General features: G+C 40.3%; 1 pseudogene; it reads right to left on the bottom strand.

Annotated features, from left to right (window-relative positions):
• Positions 1-4307, bottom strand: part of LOC119360695 — a 7210-nt pseudogene extending 2903 nt beyond the window's left edge.
• Positions 4308-15331: the final 11024 nt, after the last annotated feature.

Here is a 15331-nt window from a genome sequence, read left to right on the forward strand (position 1 = left end):
TACTTGCACTAAAAGAAGATGAGGAGTCATCAATGATGTACTAATTAATTAGGCCATGTAATGTCTTTATTTACTAAAGAAGTACAGAAGATGCATTCGGGGTACTTTTGATGGTTAGCACATTATTAGGGCAATCCAATGCATAGTGTCTTAGTTATATCTAATGCAATTAAATATATATATGTAGATATAGCAGTCTGAGTGTACTATATCTTAGTGTTATATCTAAAAAATACTAGTCTTTCGTACACACTTTGTCCTTACTCGTGTGCATCCGGGATCAATTTTTCAGTCGGCCAACCATTTTTAAATTGCTCCAAGCCAAGCATGCCAAATTTTGAGGTTCCTTATGAGGCTCTCGGAAAAGAAGGAATTCCTTATCGATATGAACAATCTATCATTCTTAGTAAGCCAAGATGTCACATACACCCCCACTCATAGTAACTGATGTCCTCGTCGACCCAGCAGGAACATTCCCTCTTAGCACATGTCCATATGCTTCAATGCCAGCATTCACATATGCACAATGTCGTGTGCCATGAAGGGCCACACATGCCATGTACATATCTGCACCTCTGGCCCGTACAGGCCCATGTAACCACGAGGATAGAATCTGATACCATTTGTAACGCCCGACACAGCCATCGAGTCCCGACCGTTACGTCTGGTGGGTTCTATACTGGTAACAAAAACAACAGTAGTCTTTCATGCCACATTATCCTCACTCATGCGCACCCGAGATTCCTATTAAGTCAGGATGTCACACCCTTTTATGGGCAAAACATTGTTGGGAAACATGAAATAATCACACATCTCCCTCTAATGTGTCGTAGAATTAGTAGCTACATACATGCCTTGTAATATATTTCACAATAGTAATAACTTATGGGATCAGGCTCATATCAAACAAGAAAACGAAAAACATCGGGCGCTATAATTACGGTGGCCTGACAAATATGTACGGAGTTGGGTGGTCATCTACTCTTTTAAGCCGGGGTGGAGGGAGTACTGGAGATACGACCCTTAGCTTGTTTTACTAAGCACTGTAATTAATTTTCCTATGTTTCACTCCTTCCCTTTACTTCATAATTGGGCACATGGTTGAGATGCAAAGTTGATCCTTTAACCAATTAAATACTACATCACTTAGATACAACACCTAAAAGAAAATGCATTGGGGTGATTGTCTCTATAAAAAAAATTCTACTATCTACGATTATGCGTTGAGAGCCAATGCATTGGGAGTGCCCTTCTATTGATTTCATATTTGCTTGGTTTTATATCGCCTACTGATTTTGTCCTAAGTGAAATATCCTTAAGTTTAACTACATTTATATCCCATTAGAATTCTTAATAAACTTATAGAAACAAATGTCGATATCTACAATACCAAATGAATTTCATATTTCCTCGAATTTATATGGCCTATTGTTTTTTTTTCATAAGTTAAATATCTTTATGTTTAACTACAATTATGTCCTATAAAAAGTCTAATTGACATTATAGAAGCATATATTAATATCTATGTCCTATATCATTAAATACATAATCATAATTAGGGTAACGCTATTCGTCACCCTGGGTGAGGAATAGTTATTCTTCACCCCCCACCCCCACCCCTAGGGCGCGCTCTATTTTAACATCAATCCACCATATTTTGACATCCTATAAATTTTGTTTTACTTCATATGCAAAAAGAGAGTGTAAGAAATTATATAACCGCCGTTAAAAAATTATGTTACATCAAACTACGAACGTAAAAACATAGTGTAAATATACATAAATGTAATTTTTCTGTTCTTATATGCCAAAATTTACGTAGTGAATCAATATGAATGTAACTATTAGTATACCAAATATAATATATTTACGAAACGGCTGTAAGATTACCTAGGGTGAAGAATAACTTATTTTGCACCATGGGTGATGAATAGTATTATTATTCATAATTATTTATTGAGTACTATAAATGTTCATATTTTGTTGTATAAACTTGGTAAAAATTTAACAAGTTTGATATAAAAGATGATTTATAAACCTTTCCAACTGAACTAAGAGATTATAACTCTACTTGCTACCGGAAGACAAAGTAAGTATGGTGTACTACTTTTTCCATTTGTAAACAAATATCATATGGGAAATCATCATATTAAGTCAAATTCTTATAACTTTGGCATATGATTGATAAAATAGGATATGTTTGGATCTGGTCCAAACTTACCCAATCAAATATTTGGCTAACCAAATATTGTTATTATATTTACCTGCCAATGAGTTGGCTAAGATATTACAAAAAAGTAACTAGAATGATCACACGCTTTACCGTACATATGGCAGCCAACCAAACATAAACGAAAATAGAGGCTAACACACGCTTTAGCGTACCATTCTTCTATTTTGGAATTAATTTATTTTTCTTCCAACAAGTTATACTGCAGAGGCCCCGAGCAAAAGTGGACTCTATGAGTGTTATTGGGTTACCTATTTAGGCAGGCCCTTCCGGTTTTGGGAAGGTTTTGTTCAGGTTTTTTCATTTCTTTTTTCTCTACTAGTTTTTATTTTCATTTTTCTTTTTCTTTTTTATATTTTTATGAATATTTTACAAATTTATGTATATTTTTTAAATATAGGAGCAAAATATAAATTCTTGAACATTTTTCAACTCCATAGATGTTTTAATCAAAATTGTGAACTTTTTTTAATATTCCGTGAAGATTTTTCAATTCCGCGAAGATTTTTTATTTACTAATATTTTTTAAACCAAGAGCATTATTTAAATTTGTGACCATTTTGAAAACACCGTGAACAATTATAAAACCCATGAACAATTTATTTAGAACTATGACCATTTTCCATATCTATGAAGTATTTATAAATTTACGAGCATTGTTCAAATTCACGAATGTTTTTATAGTTTGTGATTTTCTTGAAAATTCACGAAGAAATTTAAAATACCTGCATGTTTCTAATTGTTTTGAAAGGTGTTTTAATAGAATGTCAGTTTCGATATAGTCATGCGTGACCCATGACCCAACAGACCATTACAGACGGAGTCCACTTCGAGGAAACAAAATTGAAGATCTTCTAGATCAATATTCCTAAGGAACTTCTTTCCTTTTTTCTTGTTTTAAGCCATGAATATTTTTTTGAATGTTGAAACCTAATTTAAAGTTGAATAATATTTACTTCAAAATTGTGAATATTTTCTAAAAATCTGTGCAGATTTTTTCATTTCCGTGAACTTTTTTGTAAAGACAAATAATCCACAAACAGTATTTAGTTTTTTTACCATTTTAAAAAGATCATGAAAAACCCATGAACCTTTTGTAGAACCATGAATAATTTTTCATATCTGTGAGAAATTTATAATTTACAACATTGATGAAATTCATGAATGTTTTATAAAATTTATTAACATTAATGAAAATTCATAAAAAATAAATATACCTGAATGTTTTTAATTTTTGGAAAAGTGTTTAATAGAATGTTGGTTCTGATAATGCCGTGTGGGGCCCATGATCTAACCAGACCCTTACAAACGTGAATGTCTCTGCCTCGGGGCTTCGCGTGAAAATCGTCTGAACCAACAAAAAAAATATCAACTAGGTGAAGAATAACAAACGCGCCAAAAAATTGGTACCCCCTCTATAAACTAATATAAGACCGTTCATAACTAAATTAGATTTAAAAGATTTTATATTAGTTTAATAGAGGTTGTACATCCGTTTGAGCGACAAGTAATATGAATGAAAGGGAGTACAATTCTCCTAAAAAAAGAGGGAGTACAAAGTTCTCCCTGTAGTCCAAACACACCAATCACACAAATAAACGGTATTTTTTTTTTGGAATTGCTCACAAATAAACGATATAATTAGCATTAGCAATAATACTACAACATGCACGAACCTGTAGCTCCCTTGCTTGACGTAGATCTTGACCCACTGGCTGTTGCCGTACGGCACGGCGTCCACCGCCGACTGCACCGTCCTGTAGTCCCCTCCTCCACGCTGATCCACGGTGATGGTCCTGGCCACCTGCGCCCAAGCGAGGCTGAACGCCGGCCATCGGAGCAGCAGGAACACACCGACGACGACGCACGGCCGCATTCCGCGTAAAGTACTCAGCTGGTCGTGAAGAAAGTGTTCCCGGCGTAGTCGGTAGCTCAAGCAGTGTGACAATGGATCGACGTGTGTATTTATAGGCGTTTCGTGCCCACAGATACAATCAATCGGTGCAGTGTCCCAGAGATATACTTTTTTTTGCGGGTAGTGTCCCAGAGATATACATGCGTGTCTGCGTGATTTCATCCAGACTGAAATGTATATCTTGCACCCTCGGAAAAACAAAGAAATGTAGGTGTATGCCTTTCATATTTGCACGTTGTTATTACTTCACGTATATAAAGACATTTAGTTCTAGAAAAAGGGATTGTGCTCAAAATCGTGTATTCATATCCACTGGGATATCTCTATCTCTATCTCTATCTCTATCTCTATCTCTATCTCTTCTCTATCTCTCTCTCAATATATACTTGGGGACCGGCTATGGTCACCTGACTGCATTTTGGGTCTGCCGAATTCTGATCTGCCTTTTTGTTTTTGAACTTCAGCAACGTTTATGAAACTATAATCAAGTCTGTTACAATAGAAGGAATAAGAAAATTGGAAGGTTTATCACGCCAAATCTCAGTACACTGCTTTCTGTAACTAGCTCTAGCTATTGCATGTGCAGCTGCGTTGCTCTCGCTTGCATAATGTGTAATTGTTGTTCCGCCGAACGATGTCATCATCTCCCGGCAACCATCAGTAATAACCGCACCCGAAGCACGGTAATCTGCAGGTTGGATGATAGCATTAACAACCTCCAGGGAATTCTGATCTGCCCTTCATTTCTGTTTAAACGGTTAGACAACTCTTGCCGCAAAAAAAAAACTCTTAGACAACTCTGAAGTACAGAGAAAAATTCAGAGTCTGGAGAACAGCCCAACTCGGCCTAGCTTCACACAAATGGCATAAGCCCACCAAAACTCTACTTGGGCTGGGCAGAAGACACACCCATTAGCCCGATAACATCCTACCCACTTGGTCATAGTAGCCGTACATATCCATGTTTTTTTAAAGAAGGATTACCCGGCCTCTGCATCAAGCGATGCACACAACTATTTATTAAAGTGAATAAGTATCAAAGTGCCAATAACATCTTTGGTAGCAGAAAAAAAAACATGTCAAAAAGTCACAACCAATAAAAATAGGGAAATTTTTATTTTTGCCACTTTATTTTCCCTACTAGGGCTTTTAAAGGAAGTATTCAAGACATATTAATTGCTCTCTAAACTCATCGATGAGTTTTCTCTTCAAAGGTTTTTCTCACATGGGTTATGAAGAGATAATAATCATTATATGTTGCATCATTTTCTTCTTATTATTTTTCCACTGGTTTTAAAGGAGTTTTTGGAACATATCTAGACTATTCTCCTCATATTTTTCCCACAGGGTTTTTGGAAAAGACTTTAAAGACTACACAAGGATTTCTCAAGATGAATGGCAAATATACAAGAAAACTTCAATGATGGAGTATTCAAGAAGCAGTGATGTACAAGGGGGAGTGTTAGGATTAGTTTGGCACATGTCGGTTTGTTAATTACCACGTGCTAATTAGTGAACCATCATTAGATTAACAATCGTCATTAGTGAACAGTTTTGTCCATCACTGAACAGGCACCTTTCCTGTACGGACGCGACCTTTCTCTTCTTTCTCTCTTGTAATGTAACTGACACCCCTTGATGGCGTCCTTTCATCTTGTATATCTACTATCCCTATAAAAGAAAGAGAGGGGCATATCCAGACAATCTGCACTGTACCTTTCTCAGATTTAACGTCCCTGGTTCATTCCATGTTTAACACCAAGCCACTAACCATGTTTAAGCACGCCGCAGAAAAACGCAAACAAAAAGAAACTGCGAGGAAGTGATGGTGTTGCTGTGACAGCTAGGGCTTTGGAATTAACTAAAGATGAGTTACCGGCGGCTCCCTTAGGGGGAGACCGCCAGGGACAATGAGTACTTTATGTTGGAACTGCCGTGGTTTGGGTAACCCCGCGACAGTTCGAGAAGTTCGCGAGCTGGCGACCAAATTTACCCCAGCCGTGTTGTGTTTAGTCGAAACTCAGATCCAAAGCACACGTGCTGAGATTCTAGCTCTCTCTTTTGGATACAATAAATCTTTTGCAGTTAGTAGCTCCGGTAGGAGCGGTGGTCTTGTAATCTTTTGGAATGAGGAAATAAAACTTGAAATTCTAGGCTACTCGAAGTATCATATTGATGCTAAAATTTCTGATTTGGGACCGGTCCCATGGAGGCTTACTTGTATTTATGGTGAAGCACAAGTGTCGGAGAGGTACAAGACGTGGGACACGATACGTTCACTAGCAGCTTCATCGAGTGATCCGTGGATGATATTGGGAGACGTTAATGAAGTGTTGTTTCATTCTGAGTATGGAGTCGGCCAAAGGAGCCAAACACAGCTTGATGGCTTTAGAGACGTTCTTGATATTTGTGGATTAACAGATTTGGGGCACATTGGTCCCCAATGGACTTTTGAGAAAAGGGTTTCAGGAGGAACATATACAAGGGTCCGCCTTGATAGGGCAGTTGCCGATCAAAACTGGTGTGCGTTATTTCCGGCGGCATCGGTTGTTCATGAGACAACCGCTTGCTCTGATCATACTCCTATTTTGGTGAAGTTCTTAGATGATCTTATCCAGAAGGGAGGTCCCAAACAGTTTAGATATGAGTTAATGTGGGAAACACACCCAGATTTGAAAGCTTTTGTGAATGGGGAGTGGAAAAAAGACCGTGACAGTCTGACGGTTAGTGAGTTGAAGGATAAGTTGCAGCAACTTGCTGTTGATCTGTCTAGATGGGATCGACAAACTTTCGGCAACGTGAGATGGGAGATCAAAAGAATGAAACATGAACTACAGATCCTGCGAGAACTTCCAGGACGAACAGACCGTTCTGCACAAGAGTTGAAGATTACAGAAAATTTGGTTGAGTTATACCATCGTGAGGAAGTGCTATGGAAACAAAGATCACGTGTGGATTGGTTGGTAGGAGGAGATAAGAATACTCGATATTTCCACATCAGAGCCAGCATGAGGAGAAGGAAGAACCTCATCAAATCTCTGACAGGAGGTAATGGAGATGTAGTGACAGAAATAAACGAATTGGAGCAGATGGCAACACAATTTTACTCTGAGTTGTATACTTCCGAAGGTGTTAACAACATGCAGGTAGTATTGGACTCGGTTGCAACCAGGGTTACAGCCGACATGAATGCAACCTTGAATGCTAGCTACTCGGGTGAGGAGGTAAAATCAGCCCTGTTTCAAATATTCCCAACCAAAGCGCCGGGTCCAGATGGCTATCCGGCCCATTTTTTCCAGAAGCATTGGGATATTTGTGGTGAGGAAGTGACTAAGGCAGTTATACGCATACTACAAGGTGAGGAAAGTGCAGAGTGCATTAACAATACATACCTAGTCCTCATACCAAAGGTGAAATCTCCAACTTCCCTTACCCAGTTTCGCCCAATTAGTTTATGCAATGTACTGTACAAAATTGCCTCGAAAGTTGTTGCTAACCGTCTCAAGGAGATACTGCCGGAGATTATATCACTGGAGCAGTCGGCTTTTGTGCCGGGGCGCATGATTACGGATAACATCATTATGGCCTATGAGTGCCTGCATTTTATGAAACGAAATAAAGCTTTGAAGCATAGGAGTTGTGCATTGAAGCTGGATATGATGAAGGCGTATGACAGAGTGGAGTGGGATTATTTGGAGGCTATCATGCTCAAGATGGGTTTCTCAGAGTTGTGGGTATACAGGGTTATGAGTATGGTCAAATCAGTATCTTTTTCTATTTTATTCAATGGGAAAAAACTTGATGACTTTAAACCTACCAGGGGTATTCGGCAGGGAGACCCAATATCGCCCTACCTTTTCTTGTTGGCAGCGTAGGGCCTTTCAGGCCTCCTCAAATCCAGTGATCAGTCGTAGCATATTGGTGGAATTCAGGTGGCTCCTTCAGCGCCTCCGGTTAACCACCTTTTATTTGCTGATGATAGCCTGCTGTTTTTCAAGGCAAATGGTGCAGGGGCGAGGGAGGTGTCAAACTTACTGAATTCTTACTGTGAAGGGTCAGGTCAAAGGATAAATAGTAGTAAGTCCTCTGTCTTGTTCAGTAAAGGATGTCCAGAGTCTAGCAGGCAGGAGGTCAATGTGCATACTGAAACTCTTAATGAAAAATATCTAGGCATGCCATCTGATATTGGAACTAGTAAATCAGGGGCTTTCAAATATCTTAAGGATAGGCTTTGGAGTAAGGTGAAGGGGTGGATTGAGAAAGCAATATCTGCAGCGGGTAAAGAAATTTTAATCAAATCAGTGGCGCAAGCAGTCCCAGTATTTTCCATGTCATGTTTTAAACTCCCAAGGGGGCTGTGTGAACACTGAGACAAGCTTATACACCAATTCTTTTGGGGGAGCAAAGAGGGCAAGCGGAAGCCGCATTGGATCTCTTGGCATACAATGACGCAACCAAAAAAGGATGGAGGACTGGGGTTCCGAGATCTTGAACTTTTTAATCTAGCATTATTAGCCCGACAGGCATGGCCGCTGCTGACCATGCCTGACTCCCTCTGTGCAAAGCTACTCAAGGCAATTTATTATCCAATGATGAGCATTTTGGATGCTGGAGTGGGCTCTCATCCTTCTCAGGTTTGGCGTTCTTTGATTGAAGGGAGAGATATGCTAGCGCATGGTTTGATTCGCAGGATAGGTGACGGGAGTTCCATGCATATATGGTCTCAAAATTGGATTCCTAGGGACACTTCAATGAAACCAATTGTATGCTTGTCACTGAATCCTCCAGCTCTGGTGGCGGACCTGATCGACAACACAACTGTGTCATGGCGAGCCAATCTTCTGCAGCAGTACTTTTTGCCAGTTGATGTTCAGGCGATCAAGAACATACCATTGTGCACCACTCCTATGGCAGATTTTTGGGCATGGCAGTACGAAAATAAAGGTCTTTTCTCGGTGAAATCAGCATATAAACTACTAGCAGAAACAAAGAGAAGAGGAGAGGACTTGCTTGAAGGGCGGGCATCTAACTCAAATCAGGCTCAAGAGGAAAAGGGATGGTGTTCACTCTGGAATATCAAGGTCCCTTCTAAAATTAAAACATTCATGTGGAGACACGCTAGGCAGTCTTTGCCGACAGAGGATGTGAGGAAGCATAGGCATATGAATATCGTTGATAATTGCCAAATGTGTGGTAGCATGGATTCATGGAGGCACTCTTTACTGGAGTGTTCGATGGCTCGTTGTTTTTGGGCATTGGCTGATGAGGAGATAGTGGAAGTGATGGCTGATATTAGGGAACCTACTGCCAAACTTTGGTTATTTCAAGCTCGCGAAACTTTATCACATGCACAGTTTGTGGAGATGGCAGTCACCTTATGGGCAATTTGGACAGCTAGGCGCAAGGCGATTCATGAGGAAATCTATCAAAGTCCGATGGCAACGCACAAGTTCGTGAAACACTTCATAACAGAGTTGGATACCATTAATGAGCTGTCTCGTAGGGCGATTATGAGGCCAACAGTTCGGGTGCAAGCCCAGCCAGTTTTGGGTTGGACGCCACCTCCGAGCGGGCACATGAAAATCAGTGTAGATGCGGGACTCTCTAACACAGGAACAGCAGCAGCTGCGGCAGTATGTCGAGATAGTACGGGCTTGTACTTGGGCTCGTCGTCTTTGGTGATTTCAGGAGTTACCGATCCTTCAGTTGTTGAAGCCATAGCTTGCCGAGAAGCACTTGCACTTGCAGAAGACCTTTCACTTCAGGATTTTGTGGTGGCAAGTGACTGTAAAACAGTAGTTGATGACATTCAAAGAGGACAGGGTGGAGCTTATATGACAATCATCAAGGAGATTTATAGGCGTAGATCCTCTTTCAATTCTTGTAACTTCTTTTTCGAAGGTAGAGCATCAAATACTGATGCTCACAACCTTGCCAAACACTCTTTATTACTTGATCAGGGTCGCCATCTGTGGCTTATTCAACCCCATGACCCTTCCTGTATCCCGCGTAATGCCCACCTAGATGAATAAAGTGTTGGCAAATCTCAAAAAAAAACTAACCATGTCTTACCTACGAGGCCACCTAGATGAATAAAGAGGATTTGAATGAAAAAAAACATCCGGATTCCCTCACCCACGAGGCCACGACCCTCCCGACGGCCGCTCCCCTAGCTCTTCGCAGCCTCACCCCTGCGCCCCCAACCGCCCCGCCTTCGCCGCCTCCCCGCGCACCGCTGCCCCTGCGGCCCGCCTCCTCCGCCGCCGCCCCGCGCGCCTCCCCGCGCACCGCCCCGCGCCGCCGCCCCTCTCCCCGCCTCCTCCACCGCCGGCCCTCGCGCCTGGCGAGGGCGCGCTTCGGACGGCCGACGAGGCGCGGGCTGATGCAGCGAGGGAGAACGACGAACATGGAACAATGACACGCGCGGAACGGGCGCTGGCCAACGTGTCTGGCCGGACCTGAGACCGTGGCGTGCACTGCCCAGCGTGGAACACCGGTCTCTTCCCGGCCATCGGTGACCTCTCGGCTGCCACCTCCGGCCTTATCTCCTACGGAACAAGCTACTCCATCCATCGGTATCTAGCCACCACCGCATCTCTTTCCCTCTCAATCCATTCTTCTTTTGTTTGTTTTTCAACTGTAGCAAAATTCTTCGCACCCTGCTTGTGATTACCATCATCATCGGCATTAATTTTCAAAGTTTTCAATACTAACAACTTCAACAGTACGTACAATTACTTTTTTCCTTTATTTTGTGAACGTCCAATTTTATAGAGCTCTACATATACAAGACTGACCACACATTACCCTGTTTCCCCTTGAAAGACCATCGAGAAAGAATAGTACTGTAGCGAGGAATTCCTGAGTATATATATTCTGCCCTGCCTAGAAGATCTTCACAACTCCCTATGCCCTTCTATATATGTTCTACATTTCTAAGTTTATATCCACAGATGACTAAGAAAGGAATGGATGTACCAACATTTCGGGTGCATTATTGTTCCATTTAGATTCCAGTGGAGTTTCTTAAATATATCGTAGATCTATTTTTTACACACTGGTTGCAAGATCTGAGGAATTTGATTGGAGTGCTTCACATGGTGGCCCTTTGATTTCTCCAACTCTGGCATAATTGCATTGGAATTATTTCTGATTAAGTATTAGCTCTTGGATTACTCCTATGGTAACGTCTCTTAATCCGGATTGCACACACTGATTCTACAATTCCCCTGATTTTCTTTAACCAATTCTATATTTCCAGCCTCAAGGTGGATTATGATAATTTACTGTTTTGTCTTTGTACTAGGAAGATTTGCATTGAAGTTATTCCTGCGTCGAAGATTCCATACGGATCTGAAGAGCAGTAAATTGTTATGGTATTCACATTGCTGCTGCTGCTACTGCTGAATGTGTTGTTCTTCTCACCACTCATGTTCACTCTTGTGTTATGCCCATAAGGAAATATAAGGTGCTGAACTGGTCTTTTTGGTGCGTGGCTGGTCGTTTTGGTGTTTCTAGGAATGCCTCTGCGGCAACACACAGGTGACTGATTTCAGCGACAATTCTTCTATGAAGTGTGTGGTTCACTCCACCTATTACAAATGTTCGAAACCTAAAAGTAGGTTTGCTCTCTTCTATACATGTATGTGTGCATGATTTATAGTAAAATGTAGTCAAAGTTTGTGATAACTCAAGAAACACGAACATGTAGTACATGGACTTTGTCTGGTGTGAGAACAAGTCATAAATTGAGTGCCATTTCTATAGGAACGAAAGACAACCATCTATTTTCTGTTTTTTAAGCATATAATGTTACATTTGTGGATAAACCAATCTAGGAAAAATTTGATTGTCGCTTTGGCTCCTTTATACTTTTGCTTAGATTTTTAGTAGTTTAGAGAGCAAGTAGTATGATGGTCGACACTACATGTTCGACCGAATGTCAGCATGTAGTGCTTTATACCGTTTTGTTTCAAAGTTATAGCATGAGGTGTCATCTTTTATAGGTCTTCACAAACTCTCAGAAAGGCAAGATATAACTTCAGTTTTCTTTGGTGTTCACCAATGTGGTATAGCGCAGCACCACTCCAAGATGACGAACTATATTTTTCTGAACGTACCTTGTGAGGTAAAATGGGTTATCTGGCTTTGTAATGTTGTTTCTTGCCGTTCTTGGGATTCTGATTTGAAATATTTTCCCCTTCCATTCCAATTGTTCAAGTAACATATATCATGCTCGTGCGAGGCTACATGCTCACATGATGGAAGCAATTCATAGCCAGTAAAATTTGCTCTTGTTGTTTCAGAATTACACTTATGCATACTCAATATTGAGTGTTGTGATGATGGTAAGAAGTGTGATACAAAGAACTCATGTATTGGTAGGTGTATATTAGTGAACGTGGTGTTGAATTTGCAAAGGTGAAAAAAAACAAGGAGCCTATGGCTAATGCTTGCACTCACATTTTTCTCACAGGTTTTCACTCCATAGTTGGATATGTTCTAACATTGTTTGCTTGATTAGTATTTTCTTAGTATAGAACAGAATAATGCTATTTTCTGGTCACCTACAATAAAAATTATTTCTTTTACCTGCATTATCATTTCTTGTTCTTCTCTCTTTAACACGAATATGCAAAGATAAAAAATAAACACATGATCTACTCTACAGACTGCAGATCATCCTTTCTCGATCAACAGGCTGGTACGAGATGTTACAATGGGTTCCTATTTATCTACCATTATTCTTTTATATCAAAAGTGTGAATTTCATCAATTTCTTGCTTGTATGTATACTGACTGCATATTTGCTCAAATTTCAGTTTGCAAAACCCAAGATCCAATCCATGCTTTGTCTTATACTACTACTGGCCTTGTCCTTCCAAATAGATAAATGCATGATGGGACTGAGGTAGCTCCTGCAGATGCTTACTTATTGTCAACATTAGATGATGATTTGTTTGGTGACTATTTTGAAAAATATATTCTCAGTCTAACATGTACACTATATTCACATGTTAGTTTTGTTTTTGAATTGGCTCATGGGTGTATTTCATATGTGTGTTGGCTGCATGAAGTTGCAAGTTTCTTTTTCTTACATAAGGGGAATATTGAGCGCTCTCACCGAAGCCTTTGCAAAATTGCCTTGTCCTGGACGAAGCAAATATTCAAGCTACGCCGGTTATTGTGTTCTTTTAGTTGGGTTCATATGGCTTTAAAAGATTATTTCTTTAAAGGTATGTAATTTTTGGATCTATAATTATATTTTCTATTGAAGAAGACAAGGAAATTCATAGTTTATCAGTTTAAATTCTTTGTAATTTATCAATTTAAGTGAAATACTTGATGTAATTATAAACATGTGTGAATTTCTTGTGCTTCCAACATATACATTTTGATTATTATTAGTTGAAACCTTAACTTTGAAATGTTGCCTAGAGCTTCAAGATTCTCTTGGGAGAGACACGTTTGCGCTGTTAAACTTTCAATCTAAAAGAACTTTAGTATGTTGTCAACGCTTATTTTATCAAAGTAAGTGTTAGGGATATACTCCCTCGGTCCCATAATATAACAGCGTTTTTGACATTGGTATAGTGTGAAAAACGTTCTTATATTATGGGACGGAGTGAGTATTTGTTAGTTAAAGATTGTACAGGATTAGATATGAATTGTTTCCATCTTATCTCTAGGAGGCGTCTTTCCCTTCAAATCTTGTACTCAATATGTACTCGCCCTCAAGGCTTAGTAATATTATCTGCCGCATTGCGCCAATCATCTCCCCTCTATTCCTCTTACACTAAGGGTAGTTTAATTTGTCAGAATCATCCCTTTGCAAGATTAATGATTTAGCTTCCTCTCTATCTTTATGTTTAACTCCAAACCAAAGATGTGAAAAGACTCCAGCAAAATGCACTGTAATTTTCACTTTTAACAAATCAAAAGAACTCAGTGCATACAAATTCAGGAGATCCCCAAGGCCCGAGTTCAGAAGCTTGCACCAGCTCTGAAGAGCTAGAAAAATTCAATGTAACTATAACGTGTTGAGAGATTGACCCATGAATGTTATGAAACAAACATGTAGGGTGAAGCGGATCCCTCTGCGAGCGAGTGGACACCATCATGTGGGTAGAGCCGCGGCCGTCGCGCCGGGGCAACGGCTCTCGTAGCTCACATCAGCTTCGGCGACCGGTTCGCCCAACTCCTCTAGGGCATCTTTCCGCGGCGTTAGAAGATAGGGCTACACACCTCCATGTGGCATTGGCGCTCCCTCCAACTGCTTCGACTCCCTTCGGCGGCGGCGGTGGTGGCAGCTTCTACAGAGTTGAAACGAACGGGCAAATAATTTACCTATAAGTATTGAGAGGGGTCACCTACAAAATAGGGTTAAGTAGGTGGTTAGAATTCCCACATGTGATCTGCCACTGTCCCTTGCCAACCCAATGCTCTACATAGCAAGTTTCCATATTTCATTGATCATGGATTTTCACTGGATATGTCGCGTAAGAAAAAATGTGTAGGTATATGGTTGACGATTATAATGTTTCCTTCCACTTGAATGAGGTAGGTATGTTGTTTCACAAACAATTTGAAATTTAGAGTTTCCAATATGGTTGACCAAGTATAATCGGGACGTGCGTTGCACGTACAAGCTTACTAGTATATCTGGAACATCAATGAAATTTTCTTTTCTTTTCTTCTCAGGTTAGTTTTAGTGTAGCCTGCCCTGTATAGTTTTCTTCTTTCTTTTCTTTGCTTTTGTTCCTCCCCTTGAGGAACCTTTTGTACTATTTGTTCTTTGCCAATAAAATGTTGTGGGGTGTAAGCCCTGCAGTCTTCAAGGTAAAAAAAATCAATGAAATTCTTGACAGTTGATTCATTCATCAATCCATTCTCAGTTTTACTTTAACATATTTCACCTTGGAGCTTGTGCAAAGGTTGTTGATTATTCTACATACAACTTTGCTCTCTCTCCATATTTATTACATGCCACATCATCACTATGTTCTAGGTGACAAATTTACGAACACCTATCTTACAACTATTGGAGATGCCCTAAGGTAGCGCAGTAGAGAGGATCCAAGATATACCTCGGGCTTGGGGATCCTTTTGAAAGGGGCCAAGATGCTAGGGATGCTCGAGGTATGCAACTCCTCGGCCACCAGTCGGATCACTTCGGAGGATGCGTA

Source organism: Triticum dicoccoides, chromosome 2B, assembly GCF_002162155.2.
Source record: "Triticum dicoccoides isolate Atlit2015 ecotype Zavitan chromosome 2B, WEW_v2.0, whole genome shotgun sequence".
NCBI lineage: Eukaryota > Viridiplantae > Streptophyta > Magnoliopsida > Poales > Poaceae > Triticum > Triticum dicoccoides.